The following is a 14,963-nucleotide window of genomic DNA, read 5'->3' as shown; positions in this document are numbered from 1 at the left end:
CTCGTTTCACTGTTCGAAGAACTATATTTGCCGACAGTACAATCGTAAACTTCTGTGCGTTTGAAAAACGGAAACGAAAGCAGAAATACCATGAAATGCGTCGAAAACAAATTTCTTACATTTTTTGTACAAGAACAACTCTGCTGCAAAACTATATTAAAATGTGCAAAATATTGAGAAAAAAGATCTTGGAGGGGGAGGAGGGAATTTCATGGACTTTAACTAGTAGGCCTAATAATTCTTCCAGAATGGAAGTACCAGCATAGGTTTGGGTCACCAGTTCGTTCTTCATATCATAATTCCGAAAAACGGCACTCGGCAGAATGAATAAAACAGCTGGAGGTTTACTTGCTAACATCATGAAAACCAAGAAAATGTTCTTGAATGTTAGCATTGAAGTCCACTAGTCTCACAATAACAGAGCATTGTCACCTGTATGAAACCGTCTGCTGCTTCCACAATGCAGGCATAAAATGAAGTTCGATCCAAACTTGAAAGTTTATATTCAGAAATCATATATACATTTATACACTCGACCAGTTCATTCTGTATAGTTTTTGAAAAACCCTGGAAATAGCTCATTTTCTTACAGTATGGTTTCAAATCTTACATTCTGTTTAGCACGAGTCTAAAAATGGCTCTGTAATTTCCGGTATTCAAGGAATCTTCTGCCTAATCACAATATCTGAGAGCTAGGAGAGAGGAGCGCTGATGTGTAGTGGGATTGTAGAGAAGAGTTAAAGCTGGTAGGAGGGATAAAATATCGGGGCGGATTTCAGTGTCTAGGAGAGAGAATTGGTTAAAGTTGCGTTGAGTGTGTGTAGGTGCAGGGATGGAAGGATGTATTTGTGAAGGCACAGCGACACACCAGGGTTGGCGATTAGAGGAGAGACAATGGTGCTACCGGAATCTAACTTAAAGATAGTATGTAAGATGCGGTGGTGTTCGATGTGGGTGAGGAACGGTGGGGATTTGATAAGATGGTAGAGGATCCAGTTGAGGGGAGGTTAACGGATATGGAAAGCGACACAGAGCGCATAGCGATTGAGGATCTGGAGGGACTTGTAGAACTTTGGCGGCGCAGCTCTCTGTGTAACAATGGTATAACAGAGGATGGGTCGGATCAGGATTTTTTAGGTGTGGAGAACAGTGGAGGGATGTAATCCCTAAGTTAGGACTCTTAGTAGGTTTAGTCTACCGTGGGCTATCTATTGGATGGTTAGTAGGTGAGGTTTCCACCCTAGTTGCCGGTCGAGGGTAAGTCCAAGATATTTTAGTGTGTTGGTTAAACGGATAGGACGCTCGTAAAAGGCAACAGAAACAATTATTTCAAAAAGGTGGGAATTTAAGGAGATGGGACCTGGGTAAACTGACTAAACTAGAGGTTGTACAGAGTTTCAGGGAGAGTGTAAGAGAACAATTGACAGGAATGGGGGAAAGAAATACAGTTGAAGAAGAATGGATAGCTTTGAGGGAAGAAGTAGTGAAGGTAGCAGAGCATCAAGTAGGTAAAAAGACGAGGGCAAGTAGAAACCCTTGGGTAACAGAAGAAATATTGAATTTAATTGATGAAAGGAGAAAATATAACAATGCAGTAAATGAAGCAGGCAAAAAAGCAAAACAAACGTCTCAAAAATGAGATCGACAAGAAGTGCAAAATGGCTAAGCAGACATGGCTAGAGGACAAATGTAAGGATGTAGAGGCTTATCTCACTAGGGTTAAGATAGATACTGCCTACAGGAAAATTACAGAGACCTTTGGAGAAAAGAGAGCCACTTGTATGAATATCAAGAGCTCAGATGGAAACCCAGTTCTAAGCAAAGAAGGGAAAGCAGAAATGTGGTAGGAGTATATAGAGGGTCTATACAAGGGCGATGTACTTGAGGACAATATTATACACATGGAAGAGAATGTAGATGACGATGAAATGGGAGATACGATACTGCGTGAAGAGTTTGACAGAGCACTGAAAGACCTGAGCCGAAAAAAGGACCCGGCAGTAGACAACATTCCATTAGAACTACTGATGGCCTTGGGAGAGCCAGTCCTGACAAAACTCTACCATCTGGTGAGCAAGATGTATGAGAGAGGCGTAATACCCTCAGACCTCAAGAAGAATATAATAATTCCAATCCCAAAGAAAGCAGGTGTTGACAGATGTGAAAATTACCGAACTATCAGTTTAATAAGTCACAGCCGCAAAACACTAAAGCGAATTCTTTACAGTCGAATGGAAAAACTGGTAGAAGCCGACCTCGGGGTAGATCAGTTTGGATTCCGTGGAAATATTGGAACACGTTTGGCAATACTGACTATACGACTTATTTTAGAAGAAAGATCAAGGAAAGGCAAACCTACGTTTCTAGCATTTGTAGACTTAGAGAAAGCTTTTGACAATGTTGACTGGAATACTCTCTTTCAAATTCTAAAGGTGGCAGGGGTAAAATACAGGGAGCGAAAGGCTATTTACAATTTGTACAGAAACCAGATGGCAGTTATAAGAGTCGAGGGACATGAAAGGGAAGCAGTGGTTGGGAAAGGAGTGAGACACGGTTGTAGCCTCTCCCCGTTGTTATTCAATCTGTATATTGAGCAAGCAGTAAAGGAAACAAAAGAAAAATTCGGAGTAGGTATTAAAATCCACGGAGAAGAAATAAAAACTTTGAGGTTCGCCGATAACATTGTAATTCTGTCAGAGACGGCAAAGGATTTGGAAGAGCAGTTGATCAGAATGGACAGTATCTTGAAAGGAGGTTATAAGATGAACATCAACAAAAGCAAAACGGGGATAATGGAATGTAGTCGAATTAGGTCGGGTGATGCTGAGGGAATTAGATTAGGAAATGAGACACTTAAAGTAGTAAAGGAGTTTTGCTGTTTGGGGAGCAAAATAACTGATGATGGTCGAAGTAGAGAGGATATAAAATGTAGACTGGCATTGACAAGGAAAGCGTTTCTGAATAAGAGAAATTTGTTTACATCGAGTAGAGATTTAAGTATCAGGAAATCGTTTCTGAAAGTATTTGTATGGAGTGTAGCTATGTATGGAAGTGAAACATGGACGATAAATAGTTTGGACAAGAAGAGAATAGAAGCTTTCGAAATGTGTTGCTACAGAAGAATGCTGAAGATCAGGTGGGTAGATCACATAACTAATGAGGAGGTATTGAATAGAATTGGGGAGGAGTTTGTGGCACAACTTGACGAGTAGAAGGGACCGGTTGGCAGGACATGTTCTGAGGCATCAAGGGATCACAAATTTAGCATTGGAGGGCAGCATGGAGGGTAAAAATCGTAGAGGTAGACCAAGAGATGAATACACTAAGCAGATTCAGAAGTATGTAGGTTGCAGTAGGTACTGGGAGATGAAGAAACTTGTACAGGATAGGGTAGCATGGAGAGCTGCATCAAACCAGTCTCAGGACTGAAGACCGCAACAACAACAACAACAACAACAACAGATATATGTTTATCTCACGGTAACTAAATGTAAGAATATGTTTCCTGTATCACTCTACTGTCTTTACCGGACGTATTAAGTTTCCACTTTCTTCTTTTTCACATCGAGAAGGCAAAGTCGGCCATAACTACGAAATCATCTTCACTTTAGCTCCACATAGTCGAAGCACAAACTAATGATTGTAGAAGCATACTTGGACTGTGTGGAGGCGAAGGGTCTTTGTGCTTACCTGCATCCGTACTTTTCAAATTGCCACACATATCTAACGCGACTGACGTAAAGGAAGAAGAAATGTGTTACATTTTGTACGAAGTATCATAAGTTTTTTTTTTGCGTTAGTTGAATGTTGAAGAGCAGACATTGTGGAGATGAGTAGTTGGACAATTAAAAAAAAAGTTAAGTGACTAAGAGTTCGTTTTCATAGAATGAATATCACTTACTATCACATTTAGGAAAATTCAAGCTGGAAAACATCTCAGCCGAATTAGGTAATGGCAGATATCGAAGGAGTGGGATACTCTGCCGACATCCTAGAATCGCACTTTTGGAATTCGAATCTATTCATAGGAAAAATGACGCACAGGTGCATTGACCTAAAAGGAGAGTTCATTGCGATGTTAGCGTATTTCACAGCTAGCTCAAGGCATTTTCTCATCTAGCCGTCGTACAGATATTTGTTGCAATATGTTCATACTATTTCTTTACGTTGCTGAGTTTTCTCGTTGTCCTAGGCGTGAGTCATTGTTCCTATCTTTAACTTTTGTAACTGGCAATAGCAATGAAATGCGCAGAAGAATAAGCGTTAAGAATGATACCAAGCAGACGTCATGAATGGTTTACAACGTGATAACCAAATGCAAAGGAAAAGGAAAGTATTCCCTTTCAAAGCAACAACAAATGCAGTTGTAATGCACACGAGAAGCTGTTTACTGGATTATAAGATGCCATTTATCACGATTCTATATATTAAGCGTGATCTAAACGATGCTGCGAAACGTCTCCTTCTGCCATCTCTCTCTCTCTCTCTCTCTCTCTCTCTCTCTCTCTGTGTGTGTGTGTGTCTGTCTGTCTGTGTGTGTGTGTGTGTGTGTGTGTGTGTGGAAAATAGGAGGGGGGGGGTGGTGGTGCTATAAATGGACATGTTTTCCAGAGGGAAGCATTACCGATAGTGAAATTTGTGTTAACCGAGGAACAATTCTGTAAGACAAACTGGAGAAGTATTTTCGGAGATCTTTGTTCCACTCGTGAACAGTTTATTGAGTCGGCGCACGATCCGGTGGCCGATGAGCAGTGACCAATTTTCGTCTAGAACGCTGAGCTAGTTCATTCGTTTCTTTAAAAGACGAGGTCGACAGTGTTTGGCTCCTTTCGGCCGGTCGGCAATGACAGAATCGAGGGGCACGCCCTGTAATCTTTCTCAAACGCTTTTACGGAAACTATTTGTTAAAAAATTTCACTTTTGTATTTACATTTCAGGTTCATGATGATGTGTCCATAATTTTGTTAATGGTCATAGTTATTGTGATATTTACGTAGAAGTAACACATGGCGCGGAATGCGAAAAAGTTTGCAATGAAACATGGAAGTCGCTATCATTTTGCGGTTAATGCATATTACGTAATATGTTGTCGCATATGAAATTTAGGTAACATATCGAATTTTTCTTTAGACTTGGGTGGTGGTCTCAATCTGTCACCAGTCTCGAGAAAATCGATCTGATGTAGCACACTCATTTCCGATCGCCCGCGCTAGCGATAAAACCAGAGTTCCTCATATTTTATGAACGATTTGAGACATCGAAAAAAGATATAGGAAAATGATAGCACGCAAAGAGGAGAGTATTTTGTCATATGTTTATTACACGAGACTTCATTATCTGCCATGTTACTCCACTAACTACAGACATCTTTAATGAATGAATTTAATTGTTAATGGTCGTGGATAGCTGGTGAAACAAGGAATGTCATGGGTTTGGGGAAAACGTAATTGAAGACATTACACGTTTATTATCTACCGAGAATGTGCTTTATCTTAAGCTTCTCGCCTTACTTTTCTCACTTCCTCACCTAATAAACTTAATAAACCACTGTTTCAGAATTCTCTCGGAGTTGTCTCTGCACAACATGTTAGTGACGTGACCTATTGTAAACACCGCTGTGTTTTGGCAAAAGAAGCAACGTGTAGGTTTTACTCAAAATTCGCCACTCACGATGCTTCTCTGAAAATTACAAGTGGTTTGCAGGTCAAGTGAAACTAAACCGCTGCATTTGCAGCAGAACTGTTTTTAGATACTAACCAAAGCTCAGGTGACATATCTTTATGAATGGTCACCACGCAAGTTGGTACATCCCCTCCCCCGCCACACACACACACACACACACACACTCTCCCGCTCTCCCTGCGCATGCCCTGGCGTCTGCTCATCTACCAGCCACTATTTTGAGCGGACTCTATCAAAGTCTAGTGCTAATGGGGTCTGTTTTCTACTTTATTTTTATGAGCGGTACGTGCTTGTTAAAATAGTGTAGACCATTTCACCTTACTGTTTTATCCAGAAGGATTTCTAACCAAGAGCTTATTTCGGTAGGATTAGGATGTTTAGGTTAGACACTATAGTCTGTGTTTAGATAAGATATTCCAGGAAGTTAAATTTCCAGACACAGCGGAAGGAAGACTGTCGTATCCCAAGCAACGTAAACTTGATTTCTTTCCAGAGCTCTCCAACTGCGGGGTAAATATGTTGCGATGTTAGTTGCTGATGCTGATACATCGAAATCTGTGTAGCCGGATTGATTACAGCTCGTGGCGAATGGTCTGTCCATTCGTTAATCTATCCAAACGTTCCGATTAGTAACAGTGCTTTTCGAGTTGAAACAAATATTGTTTTAGACCAGTAACAACGTTTAATTCCAGTTTATATGACTTAATTTTGCAACAGCTTTCTCCACTCATTTCCTCACATAAAAAGATTGTTACAAATTGCTCTTCCTCTCACTAAGACATCTGGTCAGTATTGAAATTTAATTTTATCTGTTAACGAAGAGGCGAGATAGTGACGTCGAACTTACATTAGAAAGAAGCAAGACTCAAATTCACCGTCCGACAACCTATACTTATGTTTCGTGATTTCCTCGAAAAGATTCGAGGGAATTTAATGATCTATTTGTATGAAGATACCACCTTGTGCTTCAGACTGCCTGAATTTTATACGCTAGCGGCTCTCAGTACGATGATATAAATTGTAAGACTCCATGTGCTGAATACGGAATAAAGTATATTGCAGAGCAGGCCATCTCTGCTATATTAGCCGAAGGCCATCCATTGTTATTTCTGAATCTCATACTGTTGCGTCATCCTGAACGTTTCATTTCGGTCATTCCAGTCTTCTAAATTCTCGTGTTCGGACGTACTTTCGCGTCCGATCCGACCCACCTCCCCCTTTCGGCCAAACACTTCTAAATTTTTTGTTGTAACAGTTCTCTGAACCTACACAACAACTAAACATGGGGTGAGTTAATAATTTATTTTTTCGGCTTTTAATTTTCGCAGTAATGGATTCTCAGAAATTGCATGATAGCATTTCATCTAAAGAACGTTAGCACTGTCTTCATTGCAATGTAATCCAATAATGCTTTACATTATTTCGAATTTTTGCAGCATTTGACCCTTTAAATTTTTGTAGGTCTGAAATCGACCTGGAACTCATTACATTGAAGTAGTAATTTTGAATATTTTAAAAATATTTATTAAATGTTTGCTATTTTCTTGAGCTCAGTCTTTTCGTGTTTTACTAGTCAGGTGGAAATCGCATGTGAAACTTTTTTAATTCTCATTTTTTTAAATTCATATTTTGTGGTTGCGATTTTCTTCAGCTCATTTTTTTCACTAATAGTGAGTTTCCATTTCAGATAATCACAATTTCTCATTATAGCCTCAGGTTTTAATGAAAGTGGGTGCAGAGATGCATAATTGTTGTAGCCCTTAGGGTTTCGCTACGGATCTGGGAAAAGATGTAAAGATTTTTTATTGCAGTTTTGATTCTCAATTTAGTGGTTTTTCTAGAGTTCAGTTGCTGTGACTGGATTTTATTTTGCAGATGAGTTCCTAGTAATTTTTTATTCGAATATAAGCTTTTAGTGACTGCAGTTACATTATTGTAGCATGGAATACTTATTGGTTTTAGACATGGCTTTCGATTGTGGAAAAGATGCGAACTTCTTTACTGGAGTCATTTATTAGTTAGTTTTCTCAAGTTCAATGTTTTGCGTTTTAATATTCGTATTTTATTTTGCAGGTAATCATTTCCTCATTATTAATTTAATTCTAATATAATTTTTGCGTGTAGAGATCCTGTGTTGCATTTCGGATGAAGCATCACACGCTCATGGATGTAAAATTCTGAAATTTTTAGTTTCTGCACTACAAAGCTTTCAGAATGCGATGGTTAGACAGAAACTTGACGTAACCGGATTTTTTAAATTTTTTTTAATTTGCGAGCGTAGCCAGCACCTTATAATTTCTCATTCGAGTACAAGCTTTATGCTGACCTGCATAATTGTTGCAGATGGAATGCTTATTGTTTTAGGCATATAGTACGCTCATTTTAGGCATGTAGTGCGCGATCGTGGCAACTATGAACTTTTTTATCGGAGTTATTTACTGGTTGCTGTTTTCTCCAGTTCAATTTTGTTTTGCGTTTTAATATTCGTATTTTATTTTGCAAATAATGACTTGCTCATTATTCATTTCATTCTAATTTAATTTTTGTGTATTTATTTCGGGTGGAGGGTCACTTTATTATGCATGTAAAATTGTGAACGTTTTCGCTTCCACGCTACAAGGCTTCCAGGATGCGATGATTAGTTCGAAAATTGAAGTAATCTTCTTTTTTTTTTGCAATTAATCCACTCCTTAAATTTCTTATTCGAATGCAAGCTTTACGCTGACCTGCATAATTGTTGTTGATGGAATAATTATTTTAGGCATGTAGCACTATCGTGCAAACGATGTGAACTTTTTATCGTTATCATTTATTGGTTGCAGTTTTCTCGAGTTCAATTTTGTTTAGCGTTTTAATACTCGTATTTTATTTTGCAAATAATCACTTCCTCATATTTATTTCATTCCAATATAATTTTTGTGTATATAGGTGCAGCGTTGCGTTTATTTCGGATGAAGCATCACACGATTACGGGTGTAAAATTCTGATCGTTTCGCTTTCAGAATACGATGATTAGCTGGAAACTTGACATTAATCTTCCAAGGGACGTTCGGACCTTATCGTGAATGTTTCCGACGCCGAAACTAGAACAAATCAAGCCGAAGATCATCTTTCTCATAACCACGAAAAGATTTTGTAAGCGGAGTTTGGGACATTTATCACACTAGTCTTCTCGTGCCTGATGAGAACTTCGCAAATTTTTAAAACTTTTTTATGGATCATGCTTGAACACTTCAATTTAGTCCACGGTTTTTGTACTGAAATTACAAGGAGAACAATTATTTTAATACTCATTGTTCTGGTACGTAGTTCAGTTCAGGAGCAATTACTGATAAGCCGTAGCAACGTCTCTTTCCCGAAAACAGTTCTTCAGTGAAAAAAAGGGAAGAAATAAATCAGATGTATATCGAGAGCCAATTTTGCTTTAGAGTAGAATTAATGTGCAGTAGCGTATTTTTCTTATTTTTCCGAAGGAAAATTTCGAGCAAAATGGTTGAGCAAGGAGTCTTAAACGAGAGAAGGCGAGTAGCTGTGAGCTCTCTGCAGCAAGAGGGTAGGAACACGGTAGAGAAATAACAGAAAATGTACCATAACAGAATTTGTTCTAGGCACGCTTATGTGTACATTAAATAAACTAGTTCCTTATTTCTGTTGGTTCAACTCGTTTTAGATAATTTTTCAATGGTTTCTCTAATGTTTTAAATACGTTACGAAATGTTAATTATCAGGCCAGTGTTATTTTGGTCATCCTGTACATGAGGGAACGATTCTGCTGTAATTCAAGTGTAATTAAATGATTGTGAACGTGACACACATCTCGGTCTGGGGACTTAACAGGGCAATAATTTTGCAGACGGTAGTTAGGCCCTTCCGATGTCCCGAATGATTACGGGCTTCAGTGGCAAAACGCTTTCAGAAGTCGAGAAGCAAGTACAAGGAGTGGGCGTGTTAACTACACGTGACTACACTATAGACATTTAGTATAATTATTGCCTCGAAAGCGATTAGTTTAAAGAATGAGCATAAAATGTTGGAACCATGGAGAGAACTACGTTCGGTAATCAAGAAGTTGTTCGTATGATAATACGAAAACAAAGTAGAAGCATAACCGAAAAGTTGGTTAGATACGCAGCCCAGAAAACTCGATATTCCGAAAGAACTGCTAAATTTGCTGCTGTTTCACTCACCGCAATTTAAGCAGGCTTGTTAGGTCCCGAGTCTCGCGGCCTGATAGCGACCACAGAACTCGCTACATACTTCGAATAAAGCCGCACGACCTAGTTTAATAACGCCTCCCTGCGAATAAAATTTGTTGATTTGTATAAAAATATATCCCAATAAAATCCAGTTCCTGTAATTTTCGAAAGGGGCACCACATCCGCCACGGTTCGAAATGATTCCCTTGCTTGTCTTTAACTCACCATTGCCTACATTACTTCAGTTCAAACTTAAACTGTATTTTAACCGTTCACATTTAATCACTACTTTTACACCTCTGGAGCATAATGTTAACGAATAGTTATAACTCGCGTCGATAGTGTGCACAGTGTTAGAATAGTCAGCCTCGTCAGTTTTCAGGGAGTTGTGCTCCGTCTACGCAATTAAATGTTTTTTGGCTTTCACCTCACGATTCTCTTTATTTGTGAAAAATCAATGGCTTGCGATAGATATTTGTCTTATAATTGCGTTATACGCAACGACAGAAAAAATTAAAAAAAAGCTCGTTAATTTATTTGGGATTTTTATTTCAGTTGAGAACTTGGCTCGAGTGTAGTAAGTACCCTATTTTCCAACCCCACATTACGGCGAAATCTTAGTGCCTAGTCACGGATCTAAATCAAGATTATAAAAAAAAATTATAAACTACATCTGTAGCACAGCTTGAGATCTAGATTCATTGTTGCCAATGCTCCGTATTCAACGCATCATGAGATATGAACAGTGATAACGCGATTGGTTCAGCCGTTTCAAATTTCTAACAGTCCGTCGCCGCTAACATTCGCTAAAAATTGAATAGTTTTCCGTATGGGGAACTAAAATCTCAGGATACATCAGAAAATTTGTATTTTAATAGTGAAATCTCTTAAGAGTGTGTATTACTTAAATGTACCGTCTACGATAATTTTGTGCATTACATCGTTAAATTTATATGAGAAAGTATGTGCAGTTAAAGTACCGCCCATAATTTCGTGGAATATGGTTTATTTCTGGTAGACTGTATCACAAATTCTAGAGTTGCAGATTTTGTTTACGCTGTCTATTCAACGTTAGTTTCTTTGGCTTCCTTAATATTTATTCGTCGATGGCAATTTTTTATATGTGTTTTCGTTAATTTATTTGGTTTCCTTTTTACGGCTCCTGTAACTTTATCAATTTTAATAGTATTCGACTGAATTTTAACATGCATTAGCAACATCTCTGGGGCCCATTTTTAATCTGTTGCACATCCCTACTGAATGTTGTAGCATGAAAGTACGGCAAACACCAGTGTGTTGTGGGTTTCAAGTCCAAAGACCTTGTTTTCGTCATTTTGCATAATGTGGGCTCAATTATGATTTCGTTGCACTGGGCTCTTGCTTTGTGTCAAATTGAAGGTCACTATTTTATATCCTGTTGATAGGTTTTCTTCCTATGCTTTCTCGCATACAGCGCAAAGGAAGCATGCAAATTATCATGAGTCATAATTTAATGTACTTATGCGAAAAAATGCTGTAGATGAGTTTTTGCCCCTATTGGTGTAAATTTACGGATAATGTATTGTATGAACAAAGAATCCCACACCTCTTTCCCTGCTACTAATATTTGTGTGATACCGCCACACTTTCTCCCTAGTCACTGGCATTAGCAGTTGAGTTATACGAGTTGCCTTTCGTTGCTTTTGCAGCGAATGTCAAAGAAATTAGAGGTTAATCCCTCTTTCTGGAAGATTGGCACTGATAAATATTTGTCGTGACTTGTCTTTCTGTATCCTGAAAGCAGTTTAGAACCATTGAATCTGCTTCGTTTTTACATATTACGGTGCATTATTTTATGGGACATCTCAGAATCGGTGAAGGTGAAGTTCTTCCGTTTTATTACATATTTAACGCAGGAAGGAGGGGGTGACAAGGTTTGCACGTCACGTTCGACAATGCGGTTATTAGATGAAACGAAGATTGGCGTTTAATGTTCCTTCGACGTTGAAGTAATTAGAGATATGGAGCACAAGCAGGTATTTAGGAAGAATAGCGAAGGAAATCTGTTGTGTCCTTTTCAAAGAAACCGGTCTGGCCGACTGAGTCACCTGTCTCGTTCCTGTTATTTAGAAAGGACGAAACGTTAGGGCTTAACTCCCTGTTAACGAGGCTGTCTAGAGTTGTACACTCACGGATTGTAATGGAATGTGGAGTTAGATGACCGATTGCTTTGCAAAGATCGACCGCGAGATTCGACTTGGTCGATTTAAGGAAACCACAAAAACCTATAGAATTACCGGACAGGATTTTAAATCCATTCTCCTAGAAAGCGCGTCCATGAGCTTAACCATTGTACGTCTTGAGTCAATCATTGGTTGTAAATCCCAGAAGGAAAATATATCACAAAAGCTTCACAATGGCCCTTTTGACTTTACATTATATTCATAATACCTTTGAGATGGGTTCAATTTTTGCTCTTGCCCTTGACCATTGCCTTTACAGGAAAAAATACCGGTACTCGTTTTAACATGAGTAATTAAACAGCCGATAATGGGGTTCAAAATAACATTTCACTTGTGCCTAAGTAAAAAGACACGAGTTTAATTTTCTAACAGAATGTTTTATTAATAAAATAAGTATGTTTTGGCACAATATTTGTTTTTGCGTATACAGAGCAAAGTCATTGTATCTTTTTGGATATGTAATATCTTCCATGCAGCGTCATAAATAATATATTTTGCCCTATTTTCACAGTAAATGAGAAACAATTTGGAAAATGGTCTCTCTATATTTCATACGAAAACTAAATAACGCCATCTATGCTCAGTATTCAGTACAGAATCAAAAACGAGTTCACTGCCGATATTTTTTTCTTTTTTTCAGGAATTTCGCCTTTGATAATAATTTTATTACATGCATAATTGTGGTTGCACCAACAGATGTCACATTCTATATCCTGTTAAATTTTGTTATGCTTCTGTATATGCGTATGTTTATAATTTGCACTAGCGCTTTGCTCCTAATAGGAGCACATATCTTTCATCTGTCAGTGAATACTATTAGGTGTAACAAAAATTTCCCTCAGTTTCTAGCCTTCCCATCGACACGATCTTGACGGGGATTCGAAACAGGATCTGATTATACCGTGTATCTTAACATCTGTGGTTTTAACCATTCGAATACGGCTACGGGACATTAAATTCTCCTGTTTTTCCGATCAGACAATTAGTTCTCCTTATGGGAATATCACCGCCAGAGAAACGAACATAATGGAGGACATGGTTTACACAGCCTAAGTACTAGACTTCAACTGAAGTAAATTCCCTGAAGTACTCAGTTGTAACCAGGACATAAATCTTACACATGAGATTAACCGATAATTTCAGAGACGAAAATGCTAGATAGCTTGGTTAAGTTTTCGTCATAATTTCTTGGAGAACAATCTGAGGTTCAATTTCTTAGTTAAGGTGGGTTCATAATTTTGTTTTATGTCTATTGTAAGATGGTTAATGGTGTTTGACCTATGATTTTCTTCTCTCGCAGTATTGGATTTTTACCTTTTATTTCAGAATATTATTAAAGAGCAAGTTTGCTAGAATGTAACATGTCAAGACCTTCCGCGGTATCTATACAATGTTCCATTTCTACCCTGCTATGTAGTTTCACTCCCCAGTACTTTCACACTCGATTTTTTAATAGAAATATTGCATAAGCTTGGTATACAATGCGCGAAGACTTGCCTGAGACCGGACGACAAACGATGGATATTTATAGATAGAACGTACATCCCTCAGTTGTTAATAATCGCAGAGGTAATTAGTGATATACTAAATTCTGAAGAGTAGTACAGAGTAAGAAATTCAACTTATCTATGCGTGCGATGCGTCACTAGAGTAGTGAAGTTTCCATATATCGGCTTAACTTATTTTCTGTGATTTGATTTTAAGAAATCGTACAAACATGACGCGAATTATATTTCATGTGCCTGTGGTTAGAAATATTTTTTTACAGCACGCAATTTAAAAATAACCAAATACGTCACAGTACTACCAAAATTATCGAATTAGTTTGCCTTATCGAATTAGTTTGCCTCTTCCAACAATCACAGTACATATATGACTGTTACAAATATCTGACAGTTATTAATCTCAGCTAAAACTACAGCGATTCCCCTACACATTGTACTAAATTATCGTTTGTATGAATCGATATAAATATAACGGTTACGTTGCTACAATATATAGTTGCTAATCGTTTCTGCTGGATCACAATTAATTCCTTACAAGCTGACTGAATACTGTACGAAACGTTGGCAAATATAGTTGAATTAGCGTGGAGACAAAATCTGTATAAACTAGTGGCCAATGACAACTCTTACTGCTAACAGCCCCTGGCGTCACATTTTTGTCTTAACTGCATGCTTGACATGCACGCATGCGCAAGCATGCTTGCCCATGTATGCTCGAGAGTGCGTAGGATAAATTTGCGCAGGCAACGCGACTTACAAACAGCTAGGTGCTCCATCGAATTCCGATTATGCATGCTTATGGAAGCGCTCAAACGTGTGAATGCTTGAACGGGTTTACGAAGAATAGGAAGGAGTGTGCAGCCATTTGTCAGTGATGTAGTTAGATTTCATTTTTATTTGGTCCTGTTAAATTACATTCTGCACAAGGATGCTGTACTGTAGGTCAAATCAAAGAATATTACAATGAGAAAGAGGAAAAAAATCAACTGCAGTGTGGGATAGTTTTCATGGCATGTGTGCCACGAATAGTCCATACAGGAATAATGTTTTTGTTTGTTTAACCACTATTTACTGCATATATCCATACAGGAATAATGTTTCCGTGTGTTTAACCACTCTCTACTGCATACATCACGTTTTATCTTTTTGTAACACAAGCGAAAAGGTTGCAAAGGGCAGTGCACGTCGTCTTGAGCTCGACAATCAAGCATCCTTGTGCAAGCTTTAGTTACCATGTTGAGCTCAGACTACGATGTGCTGGTGTTACCAAATAAAACAAAAGATAAAATATATGTGGAGTAACGAGTGGCTATAGAAACGAAAACATTCCTGTGTCAACTGTTCGTGTTAGACACGTT

General features: G+C 38.3%; 1 long non-coding RNA gene across 1 annotated transcript in view; it reads left to right on the top strand.

Annotated features, from left to right (window-relative positions):
- The first annotated feature begins 6,810 nt into the window (after positions 1-6,810).
- Positions 6,811-14,963, top strand: part of LOC126266723 (uncharacterized) — a 29,820-nt gene continuing 21,667 nt past the window's right edge. The window contains exon 1 of the long non-coding RNA XR_007548910.1: positions 6,811-6,969. This is a non-coding gene — a long non-coding RNA (uncharacterized LOC126266723). The remainder of the gene's footprint in view (positions 6,970-14,963) is intronic.

Source organism: Schistocerca gregaria, chromosome 4 (genome assembly GCF_023897955.1).
Source record: "Schistocerca gregaria isolate iqSchGreg1 chromosome 4, iqSchGreg1.2, whole genome shotgun sequence".
In the NCBI taxonomy this organism is placed as follows: domain Eukaryota; kingdom Metazoa; phylum Arthropoda; class Insecta; order Orthoptera; family Acrididae; genus Schistocerca; species Schistocerca gregaria.
Note: the sequence above shows the minus strand (reverse complement) of the source record. Positions and strands in the feature narration are given on the sequence as shown.